Source organism: Nyctibius grandis, chromosome 4 (genome assembly GCF_013368605.1).
Source record: "Nyctibius grandis isolate bNycGra1 chromosome 4, bNycGra1.pri, whole genome shotgun sequence".
NCBI classification, from domain to species: domain Eukaryota; kingdom Metazoa; phylum Chordata; class Aves; order Nyctibiiformes; family Nyctibiidae; genus Nyctibius; species Nyctibius grandis.
In genome coordinates this window covers 49,020,801-49,034,132 of record NC_090661.1, presented here as the reverse complement: position 1 = coordinate 49,034,132, position 13,332 = coordinate 49,020,801, and the positions used below count along the sequence as shown (strand labels likewise).

Sequence of the window (13,332 nt, the reverse complement as noted above, 5' to 3'; positions counted from 1 at the left end):
CCTTTGTTTTCTGAGAGGACTAGCACTAACAAAACATCAACCAAGTCAAAGCCTGCAAATGGCAAATGCTAGAGATAGTGAACAGTGGCTCAGTCAAAATTTCCTGTTGGATTCCCAATAAAAAGAAACTACAGTTTTCAGCATTCACTGAGTAGCATTTACTTACCTGGGCAACACACAAAGCTTATTCAGCTTTTGACCTCTCTGCTGCGACTATAAGCCTTAATTAGAGCCAAAAGCAGGAGAACTGTGCATTAGGAGTCCTCATGAAAGGTCTTTCAGTATTTGAAATGAAAAACTGTTACTGACTTGCCCTGGAGTTGTAGTTGTTCCACATTAATCAGGACCAGTTATAAGGAGTTAAAAAGTGGGGAGGGAAGTTAGTCTCAGCCTCATTTAGGCATGTAAGGATTTTGTACCTCTTCTCTACTCATCACCTACACACCACTTACAGGGATTTGAGAGTAGAAATTATAAATCAGGAATCTACTTCTGTCAGCAGAAAACCAGGAAAGTGCAAGATCAAGCTTTTGGAAAATGTTAAGAAGAAAAGGAGGCGGAGAAGCGAGATCAAACTGTTCTTTACAGAAGCACGAGAAAATGAGAGGCAGAGCTTTGAAGACACTGAACATGCATCTACAACACACGAGGGTATGTGTGGTAATCAGGAAATTAAAATGGCAGCCTCCAGAGACATGCAATGGTGAAGAAGCCTTTCATCCCAGGCACATGTTTCTGTAAAGAAAGAAGCTGTTCTACAGAACAAATGGAAGTTCTCTATCCATGACTTCAAAAATAACTAATGAGTCACTTCTATCACTTTCCACACTGACATTAAACTCATTTTAGCAACCCAAGGCAGCCTAATACCCTGGCCAGCTTGTGAAAAGTGACTTTTCTTCATATTCCCCAAGAGTGTCTTTCTACCTTGTGGCAGAAGTTCAGTGGACTTCAGCCTCTTCAATCACCAGCTTTCAATGTTTCCTCCTTGTAAGGACAGTATCCCTAGATCAGTATTTCTCTAGTCCAAATGCAATTGAAAGCAGGAGAAATAACACACACAAGAGCTCACAAAATCACTGCTTCCACATAAATAGGAAAGCACGTGGTAGGAGAATGAGGACAGCAGAACTGCTAATTATTTTAAGTGATATGATCAGATAATTTAAGTTTCCAGGGCTGAAGCCCTGGAACATTTTGCATAAGATCTAAATAAATAATTAAATAAATGTGGAACTAGGCAGACCCCTGCAACATGCAACCATCCTCATGACTTAGCAGGCTATCAACAAGGAATGACCATAGACAACAAGACACAGACTCTGCTCTACTGTTTACTATTTAGTATGGCTGCTCTGAAACTATGGCATCTTGAAGTAGCCTCTGGAGGGTTTCCTAAGCCCTTTTAAGTCATGGCAAAGCCACAGGACTTAGTAAACATCGAGAAAGGTGTAAACTGCAGAGGACTACACAAAGCCTTAGGTGATTTTGGAAAACCTCTTTTTGAGATTAATTTGAAGAGAAGAAAAAGGCAACCGGAGAAAGAGAGATTCTTCCTAACTTCATTTCAGGTTTTCATATACCAAACACCCACCAAGGGCCTGGGAAAAGCCAAGCAAAGGATGCCTGGGGTCTGTGGGAACACAGCACCATCTCGTGGAGTGAAGGGAAGAAGTATAAGAAACAAGGAATAAGTATTTCAGCGCTTCAGACATCTGCAGCTTGGCTTTTTGACAGCCTGCTCTTCTAGCAGGCTAACAAATCTCTCTATCGAATTTGTGCTTTATAAAAAAAAAATTCACTGCAGATCTATAAAGAACAAATGAACAACAAACAACTCCCTATTTTTATCTCTCCAACTCATCACTGTTAACATAAACACTGGGGGCCCTTCATAAATAGAGACGTGTGGGCAGACAACCATCTGTACTGAATGTTATTCACCAGCAGGCCTAGCGCAGCTGTGAGCACCCTTTTCTTCTAAGTCTGAATCTCCTGTGCTTAAGGTGGGCAAAGAAAACAAGTCTCCAAACACTAAACTTGCCAGGACTAAAAACCTATACTTCCATCTCTTCAGTACTGGAAGAGAAAAAAGCCCTTTTCCATTTAGAAGGAGGAGTTGGAGGAAACTCAGAAATGCAGCTATTCCATCCTTTTCAGTATTTGCTCCCAAACTTGGAGGTATGCTTATAAAGCATCTGAGAGTGAGCAACTTAAGTTACTCAGCTGGTTCACATCTTACTGGTAATAAATAAGAATTTCTTGGCACCAGTGAAAGTATGAAAACCTGGTTAGTTTCTACTTCATTGACTGAACTCAGTTAGAAATTCATCTCTGCAACATAAAGCATTTAAGTGTCCTGGCTTCTAATGGAGGCAGGCAAACACAGGGGCCTCTGCATGGGAGGATGTAGTTGATCTTACTTTCTGCTCCATCACAAGTATTGTGTTATACCTGGCTCACTTTAGCAAATACTTCCAAGTTTATTCTTATATCATCCTGGTCTCCAGGATGAAATTTGATTAAAACAGGAAGCATTATGATATACTGTCTATGCATTTTGAGTAAATCCCATAATGAGTTTAGTACAGGTCTCTCAGGTGTGATATTTTGGCTAAGTATGTTCTCTGGTGTGCCTAAATTAAGGTTTAATGACTTGATCTATCAATCTTCCATGCACATGACCCATCAGCAGAAATTCCACAGCCAAGTGGAGATCTCCGTGAGGATGCTTCCCTTGAGACAAAGCACAAATTCATCTCCAGACTGTCCATCAGAAGTATCTCTATTTCAGCAGGATGAGGTAAGGGTTTAAGCCTCCAGCCTTTTCCAGTAACTATAACAAGATGAATTCTCAGGATAAACTCCATGCTGCAGCACTATCTGCTGTAGCATCATGTGGAGAAATCCAGGCTAACCCTAAATTTAAAGCATGTAGGATTAACATGTTGTCCTACCTGGTCTACCATACCATGCAAATGTGTGCATCTCAGCAATACTTCAGACAGGTATTTCAGGTATCTATGTATGGCAACTCATCTCCCACATATATATACTGCACAGCTGACAATACTCTTATGAGAAATCAACATCATGCCCCACTGAGTAACTTTGCATGGTTTCTGGACTCAAATATTATGCCCATTGACATAAAGATTGATTTCGGTATCTCTCACACACACACTCCCTTGACCAGATTTTCTCTTGTCCCATAACACAGAGCTGGAGTGTCTACAACCATTTGTCATCAGTCAGATTTACATTCATTGCTTCTGAGAACTTCTGCTCATTCACACAGAGCAAGGGCTTGAAAGCCAGGTCTGCTCCGTTCATTCTGCACTGGTAACAACCAATCCAGTGTCACAACAGCAAAGCAGAAAAATGAGTCTTTGCTGATGTCAGCAGTAGTGCTGCCTTCTGTAATGTGCAGTTGGCTTGGATCCATAATTTAAACCCTGGTGCACAGGCACTTCTCATGACAGTCTGCATTTCCAAGTGAAAGACACCTGACTGCTGAAGTCTCCAGTAGTAAAAAGAGATACCAATATTAGCCCTCTCTTCAGCAATTTGTGGTCTTCAATTATGAGAGTATCTGTGACAGGTAAACTATTAAAGACACAGATGCTTCTAAGGGACCTACAAACCATATGATGGATGGCTTGTGATATTGCTATCTATCTTCATCATTTGCCTGAGATCAGCAGGGCAGAAATGTGACAGACAGAAGGTCATTTAGTACAATCTGAAAAAGGAAAAAAAAAAAAAAAGAAATAAAAGAAATATGACAGATAGTTATGGGAAGCCAGCAAACTAGACAACAGCGTTGCTGTGGCCAAGCACTGCAATTAGTTTTCAGACCAGAGACAAGAGGAGGAATAGAGCTCCAACCACACTCCCTTCAAAATTGACATGCCAGAGTCTCTCTGGAAGAAAAAAATGCTTATATTTGGCAGGTGTATTATTAAAGCCAGAGTCTAGTCAAGACACTCTGGTCTAGAGGTCAGTTATATTATCTGAGACAGTTACTCAATGGACACAAGGACAACTACTCTCAGGTTGAGGCTAGAGGCATTTGAACAAAAGCACACTACAAAGATCAGACTACTCTGCTTTCCTAGGGAAGGAGTAATTTTCTACTCTCTTTCCCCATCCCACTCAAGATCACCCTCTCGAGCACCCTGCTGGCAATAGGAACATCCTGAAAGTCATCTCCCAGGCCAGGGAGGCCACCACAAGCCCATGCTGCTCATCTCCAACACAGAGGTCTGGGAAGAGCCTCATGGAGTCACAGCACAGTGACTGACTAAATCATAAACCTCTAGCAGAGAAGGATGAACTAACTTAGGTTAACACTTTGAAACTAAGATTAGTTGTCTTCTTTCTCAGGTTTTTAAGCGCTCTCTGCTAATTTTCAAGATAAATTCATCATTTTGATGCAGCCAATGAATCCTGAACTTTGTTTTGAAAATTATGAAATCAACCACATCCCACTTTTTTATTTCTCCTTCATTGTTTTCTGTTCAGAACTATTCTAAGATTTTCACTGAAATATGCTGTTTTGCTTGCCCTAAATGTGCAGTTTTCACTGACTAAACTACTACTCAAGAAAAATTTTCACCAGTTCTGTATGTACCCAAGAGTTTGAAATGAACTAACATTCACAGATTTGGAAGTTTTTTCTTCTGTGGACACCCCCATTAGCTAACTGGGGTTTCCGTTAACACTTGCCCCCCAATAGAATTTATGTCATTTGATTATTCTTGGGGTTTTTTACCAAAAAGCCTATTTCCTTCCACAATCAGAGGAATTCCTTTGTGGCTGAAAATCTCTACAGACAGCAAAAGGCCACTGAAGTCCCAGGCTCCACTCACAGTGTTTGCATAGGCCTCGGATACCAGTACACAGTGAAACACCTCCACAAAGATAATCAAATCCACCAAAAAACGCTCCACCTCACAAAGCTTGTTTCATAGGTACCCAAGCAGTCAGTTTCAGTCTGCCCCTTGGGGATCATTATTAACAGTAATTAAGGTTTTGCATCTAATCCCCAACTGAGATTATTATTTCAGCTCCTGGGTAACAAGATTGCAACATAATAAAGATACGTTCCTATATACAGCTAAACTCCACTAGAGATCAATACGTAGCCTTCTTCCAATGACAGGCAATAATTAGTACGTGAGGTAGCCTGGATAGTGAACAAGAATCTCCTTCAGGACCTCTGACTCCTCCTGCCTTCATTTTTCTGCTAATAATTTCCATTGCAAAAAAATCACAACAAAAATACAAGATGGCGCGCTCTCTCTCTCCCTAGTCACCCCAGCCTCCTCCCTTGTGTAGCCCCAGGCCTGAACACTCAAAAGCCAGCAAGGAGAAAAAAATTTAAAAATTCTAGCACTGCCTGCATCCCTCTGCATGTTGGCATTCTCTCAGCTACCTGTGCCCTGTAAATATTTTATGACATACATTTGTCTATGCTAATGACTGTAATCTTAAAGGTAGCTTTCAGTCTAAGGTATAAAAAAATAAATATAAATCTTAAACACAAAACAATTAGGCATATTTGATCTGTGGACTCAGAGAATCCCATGCCAGATTTTGATCTGCTAATACTGTCATAAATCTCAAGTTACGTCATTGAAATCAAAGGAATTATTTTGTAATTATAAATAAGCATTACTGCAAACAAAGTCTAGTCCATAAAATACAAAAACCAACTTCAACCTCCATCTATCTGTTCTCACCCATTAATTCAAGCTCCTCTTTGCAAACTGTTTTCTATGTAGGTAGCCTGGGAAATAAACAATAATCACCTTGAGGACCCTACAGGAATAAGAAGGAAATATAGCGTGTGCTACAACAGACAGATCCATGCTGTCTGGGAAAGCACTAAGTGAACCCTATCCCATCTCATTTACACCATTACACTCCACTTACCACACATCAGACTTAGAGCAATGGCTTAAAAGCACAGATATCTAACTCAGTTGGGTACTGCGAAGATGGGAGAGCACACAAAACCCAGTTGGGGCAAAAAATGGACTAAAGATTATTGCAAGCCAGAGCTTCCATGCAGGACATTAGGCCCAACATGAGAATCACATTTTCATAATCCATAGTGCCAGTTATGGCAGATTCATAGGGGAATGAAGGCAACAATCAGAGCCACCTGTATTTTCACCTGGATTGGTGACTGGGGTATCCTGTCACAGATCAACAGCAGCAGCTGCAAAATTAACAGGCTCTTGCAAGGGTTTTTCCCTTATCTGCAAAAGTACAGGTACCATCTGCATACCATGCGGCACCCAAAATACCTAATACTGATGAAACTGTAGCTGGTGTGAGATTCATGTAGAGTATTTGGGCAAAACAATTGAGGATAGAAGTTTCATAGCATTATGTGCGAAAAAAAAAAAAAAAACAAACCACTTAAAACAATGGTCCTCAAGCTCAGGGTGCCTTTTGCCTACAAAATCCAACACTATATACATTTGCCATCAGCTTCCAAATTCAGTACTGTACCATCTTCTATAGAGAAGGTGACATATGAAGAGGAGAATCTTTAATGAATGAAATTGATGGTTGAAGCCCGTTTCAGTGTTTTCCTAAGTTTTCACGTTTACTGCTTCTTAAAGCAAATATGAACATGTGCAGGATATTACAAGGAAAAAGTTACATTTAAAATTAATCAAATCCTTGTTACACTTGACAATTTAGAACACTTAATTTATTAACTTACATTTAGTGAAAAGATGTGCTTAGAGATAATCATCAGCAAATGGAGCTTGGGGTGACAGAACAAACAGACTCCTGTTTTACTGTACCACATTACTGTTACTGCTATCAACTTACATCAATGTCTTATCAGACATCACACCCTGGGTGTGCCATTACTGAAGGAATAGTTTCAGACACGAGCTCTTTCATGGGCCAAGATACCCAGGACATAATACCACTCAGCTACTTAAAACCTGAAAAGTGATAATTATTGCCATGACTACCAAAAAGTATCACATAAAAAGAAATACTGTCAAAGACAGGAGAGATCACAAGGAACAAAATTATGGCAAGAGCCTTCTGTGACATGTTTATGAAAATGGCATAGCTGCTGAGCAGTGTCAGGAAGAGAATTAACTAACTGCTTGAACTGCTCAAAGCTTGATAACAGAAGTTGTAATCACTGCCACCTGTAAAAAGTCTCTCTCCTTCCATCCTATTGAACTCTGTAACACAGCTGGACCATAGCTTATGTGCTGACAGCAGCCAGGTGTGCACAGATATCAGTGACTGATTGCAGCTCTCATCCTAAATGCTCCTTCTGTCAAGCTGTTGAAGCAACCGTAATTAAATTACTCACTAGAGACCCAGCTGCATTTTGGGAATCACAAAGGGATAAGGTTGGCTAGTTTTCACAATTGAAAAGAAGGAAACACTTTTCTGTCAGGGCACCTTGAGAAGTTGAGAGGTGCAGAAGAAGCAATTCCAAAAAGCACCTGTCACTCAAATTCCCTCTTTCTCACCCAAAACAGAGACACCCGAATTCCTCCCCCTGATGTTGACAACACTACCCATCCCGGATGACTCCCAAAGGGAACATGGGGCACACAAGCTCTAGATCTGCAGCCTCATCTGATGTTTTACAGCTGTTACTCAAGGGAGGGGAAATGCCTTTCAGTACACAGAAAAGCAACAAGCATTCTTAAACCACTCAAGTGCTAAAGCAATTATGTAGTGGGTTATTACTAAGCATCAGAAAAGTGCATGGTGCTTTAATAAGAAGTAGCACCAAATCCTTGCTACAGTTCTTGGAGTTGCAGTGCAAATGAAAGTAAACAGTGGTAAGAAGGGTGATTTGGGTTGTGAACCCTGCTTTTACAATGGTACAATTTACATCATGTACTAAAACACACAGTTGCATTTCCCTCCCCTTTTATCCCAATTCTCAGAGGATAAAGACATTCAGAGACAGAAGACACCAAAGGCTTAGGGTAGGAACTGAAAATGAGCCATCAGCCAGAAAACACTAGTTATAGTAGAGGGTATGTAAAAGAGGACTGAGTAAGAAGCGAGGGCAAAGCACGAGGAGGGAAGTAAGAAGTTAGCAGAGTGCCTGATCTGCTGTAATGAAGTATGATTCACTCAATATAAATCAGAGGTGACTTTTCCTTCACATAGGGCAGATGTCTCCGTAGTATCAAAGGCAAATCCCTAAGCATGCTGCTATTTAAACAGCTGACTGGTTTAGCCATGCATGACTAATGAAGTCTGTGTAGATTTATTTTCTACACACTAGCAACCTCTTGCTCTCTGACTCAGTAAGTGATAAGCTAGGCACATTAGAAATGAATGGGTGATAATTAAACATGAACAATGGCGTTGTAAGTAAACGGGTTTCTGTAAGTAAATCAAGCTGAGCATGCTGGCATTGACATTAAGGGAGGTCATGAAGTCTGGACAAAAATTGGCCCAGATGGTGAAAAACACAAAATACTGAGAGAGAGGGAATAGGGTCCATCTCCCAACCCGGGGTCTGAATCCTGCCATGGAGATAGCTCTAACTGCTCAGTGGCGCAGACAAAACAAGCACAGAGTGCAAATGGCCCATGAGCACATCAGAATAAAGCCATCATCACAAAGTAACAGTTACTACTTTAGCCATTTGCCCTGCTAGCAGTCTCTTCTAATGACTATTCTACCATGCTATTCAAGCAGGTGTGAGGGAAGTTGGTTCTGCCACTGCCTTCTTGCAACCTAGTCTACAAGACTATGCACCAGAAGCCTCAATCCACTTAGGTACTCATTCACTTACTTACATAGAGAGGGGGGAGGGGGAAAAGAAGTGTATCAGTGGAAGAGGGATGGGTCTGCTCTGACATCCCTGGCATCTCACCTAGAACACACATGTGGCAGAGAGGCCAGCTTCAGTCTTCCTCATTCAATCCAAAATGCTCTGTGCTTTACTCTGAAGTATTGGTCTTAGACTTGTTCTGCTAATTTTGATATCCTTCCTTTTAAGTCAAGGGAAAAAGAAAGATTTTGGCTAGTGAGTAAGCCTCACTCACTATGATTACAGAACTGAAGTTATCAAAAGCTCTTCCTGTGACAGTGCTAAGTTAATGAATAAAAGAGCAAAGTCACCATGACTCCCTTCCCCTCTAATCCTTCCCTCCTCCAAACGTGATTCACAGAAAGACAGTAGAAGCCTAGAGGTTATGCATTGCATGGAAAGGGATCTTGGAAGAAAAATACAACTTATTGCGCAAAAAGAACAGCCCTGATATTACCTCTACCTCAGACAAAAAACAAGCACCACTTAAACAAACAATCACATTGAAAAGTTAGAGAATTGCTCTGCGTATCAACAGGCTCTTTGAAAAGCATGCAGAGAAGCACATGACGATACGCACACCGGGGGACAGACAAATAGGGGTTGCCTTTTCTTTTTACCAATCAAATGGAAAACTTGTTTTTAAACCAGGTGGATATTACAACCCAGAGTTTATAAATAAATGAGTAAATAACCCCCCTAAAAAGCCAATCAATAGTCAGCAGATGGACTTAACAATTGTTTCAACAAAAGAAAAAAAAAAGCTGTTTGAAGAAGTGCTTCATACTCTGCTTGCAGTGCTTTATACTCTGCTTGCACTAGTCATTGCTGACGGTTATTGATCTTTTACAGCCAAACAGCCTCCACTAGTACATACTTGTATTAGCCTAGCAATTTCTCCTGGAAAGCTTGACCCTCAATGTTACTCATCCGCATGAGGCACCGAGTAACAAGCAGTGTTTTCTATGATCTAGTTTGACATACATACACCATTCCCATTAGTTATATTGCCAAAGTCTATTTTTTATGCATTCTTTCTGTACAGAAAAGAAAATGTCATTGGTTGACCACATAGACAAGAACATGAATAAGTTACAGAATCTGTAAAGCTGTTCATAGGACAACAGTTTAAATACATGCCGCATCTCAGGTAACTTGGAGTCTTAAACTACCATGTTTTCATCTCATACCATGGTGAAGAACAGTAACAGGATGGAGTTCACCCCAGATGGAGGTGCTTCGTTAACATTGTGGGTTAACTTCTAATTCTGATACCTTATTTGCTCAAAGTTACACATTTGAACAGCCTAAGCAACAGTTTGGCATGCGAGGGTTGTTTAATATTCCTAAGTATCAACTGCAGTATATTAATGCTGATTTCCTACATCTTAGAGTAACAAACAAATTCTGAAAATAAGTTGAAAGCCCGGATATATTGAATGTGATGCTGGACTGACTAAAACATCTCTCAAGACTGAAGAATGAGGAACCACTTCAAACAGTGAAGAACAGATCTTAAATGGCAAGGAGAATGGAACCAGTATATCCCAAATAGTACCATTGCTTCTATTTCCACTTTTCTTTACAAGTGCTAGTACTAGCTAGTATGCAGGGCAGACCTTCAAATTCACTTTTGTACAACAGACCTTCTCAAATAAATTTGAGGGTAGGGGGTATCTGTTTTTGTTGTTTAACATTGGTACAAGAAATGATACAACTCAAAATGAAGCATATTAAAACTGAATTTATGCCCCCCATAACCTCCACTAATTTCTTATTCTGAGGAATCTTGATTCCTACAGAGTAAAGAACATCTAAAACAGAGCTACACAACAACAGCTAAAAATTAAGGTTATATCATGATTTCCACTAGGAATTTAAATCTTTGTCTTGTTAAACAACGCTAGCGAATATACAAACATGTCTACAGGTGTACAATGTGCATCTCTGCCGCCTGTGCTTCTCCTTCACCTTTCAGAAACAGCAGTTCCAAACCAGTTGCATCTGAATTGGGAAGCTTAAAGGCCCAGTCCTGGGACAGAAATTAAAAAGTGAAAACACGCTGGCACACCAAGCTTTATTGATAAGACTGAATGACTTTGCGAAGTTTACACTAGCAAATAACACATCACACTTACTAATAATTAATTGGAGATAATCTACAGAGATCATCAAGAATAATTGAAGAGAACACCAGATATGCCATTTATTTATCTCAGAGGCACTGAAATAGTCTGCATCAAACACACGGAAATGCAAATTTTTCAGTGTGGACGCTTGAGTTGATTAACAGAAATGAAAAGACAAAATACATCCAGTAAGTCCTCCTTCTGCTACTCTTTCCACTGTGTAAATCTAGACCTTTTCTATTGACTTCAATATTCCATATTTACATCAGTGGGAGACCACAATTTGCTCATAAAATAGAAATAGCCACCTACTAAATTAATAGAATTAGACTCCTGTGGCCAAAAAAACAACTCTACCAAAGAGCCTGATGCATTTCTAAATAATAGCAAGGCTTCAGGTTACACAGAAGTTATCTCCCCCTGGCATTACTTGCACTAAAATCCAGTCTAAAGAACATTTAATTAAATTAACATACAAGTGTCTGTACTTCCATTAGACTCTGATATAATAGCAAACATATCTAACAGATAGGAACAGGAAGGAAGTCTTCTCCCTCTCCACAACCCACACCACTTCATAACTTCATCACGTAACCAGGAGTAGAACTGTGTCTTCAATGTCCTGATACACGGCAAAGACTAAAAGAACCACAAAAAGATGTTATACGCACTTTTTGAAGATCCTGGCTGAAGTCTCGTTGTGTTCCAGGAGGAGTCCACATGACTTACCTTTCCAGACCATTTTGAAACCCACATCCTCCTGTAAGCATTTCTAAATCACCAGCCAGGCCTGACACTGGGAGGCTGGCTACTACGTTGCCCACATCACCCCCCAACTCACATCAAACCCCCGTCTCTACTCTGCGTGGTTTCCAGCTGCCAGCTCTAAAAAGCAGCAAGGAATCTCCAACCACAGACACAGGAACATGGCTTCCTGACACTTCAGAGCCTGCTCTAAGTCATTAGCAATGGCATAACAAGGGCACTGAAACATTCTGGAGCTGTGAAGCCCAGCACATCAGAAACAAAACCGACAGTATCAATAATCTCTTCAGAGATCTCCTGTACATGTACTCAAATACAGCCCAACAGGATTCAAAGTAACATTTCTTTTACACAACAGGTTTCTAATGTGCTATGCTTAGCAAGTCCAAACCGAATGACTGACCAAGTAGTACAAGAATGAGAAACTGTGTGTTCAATTGACAAAAGCAAACTAAAACCAAAATGCAGAAAATCGGAGCCAAATCTTGTGGGTCCAATATGAAATGTTTCTTCTGGACCCAAAGGAGTCATTCTGGATTCCAAACCAACCCAAAACCAGATGTGGCATTATAGCCTATAAATCTGTGTCTGTAGTACCCTTCTTACACAGCTTCTGTCAAAGTATGAATGCTGATAGGTCTTTCCAATACCTGTGTGGGAGAACTACCCTGAGAGAAAGGGGAGACCAACACAGATAATACCACATTTTATGAATGACTCAGAAAAGCAGACTTTTTGGCCTTCAATTCAACCACATCTCAAACTTCTAGGGGAATGGTTGCAGATGTAACTGTGGCACCAATATTGCATGGACCTTGCTGATACCACCAATAAAGTCAGTAGTCAGTAACAAATATCCTTAATGAAACGAAGCAGTCTGTGAGATGCAGGTGGTAACAGTGGACTATAAGAGTATTTTCTGGTCTTAAAATTTACACACACAATGAACCAAATTATTGAAGCCTACTGTTATGCTTACTACAGCACTCAGAATGTGCTCCTTTGTTCACTGCCTCGGAGCAAGGAAGGAGAAGGGTGTAACTATCGCCTTAAATAACAGAAGTGGTGAGAGAGTAGAGCTGAACTAATCTGCTCCCTCCAGGTAGAAGCAAAGGCCATATTAGGATGAGCAGAGGAATGTCTGAAAGCTGATTATCGGTCCCCTAAAGAAAGACTTCAGGGTTTTGTTCAATTATTTTATCAAAGATCTTAATAGTAATTGGCTAAGAAGAACATCCAATATTTTGAGATGAAGCAAATCAGTATGCCAAGAAGCACAACGTTTTTGCTATATGTTTAACTGACCACCTGGTTTTAACTGAACATTCTGGCAAACAGTACCAATTTTTTCTTCTTAGCATACAGCTAGTAATTCAGTAGAAGACAATCTAGAACACTGCTCAGCAGTTTTACATGGATTTCACGTCTTTGTCGCCAAGGTTTGAATGAAAACCTCAAAGCTTAATTCAGTACACAAAACCTAGGCATTTTGTACCTATGTATATGTTACACACAATATACATAGGTTTCTCTACACCAGGAATTCCATTAACATCAATTACCATCATTGGTGTGGTTGAGTCAGCTTTTAAAAAGAAGGGAAAAAACCCC

General features: G+C 40.3%; 1 protein-coding gene across 21 annotated transcripts in view; it reads right to left on the bottom strand.

The window, feature by feature from the left end:
- Window positions 1-13,332, bottom strand: part of NRXN3 (neurexin 3) — a 1,063,598-nt gene that overhangs the window by 583,848 nt on the left and 466,418 nt on the right. The gene's annotated exons all lie outside the window — the stretch shown is intronic.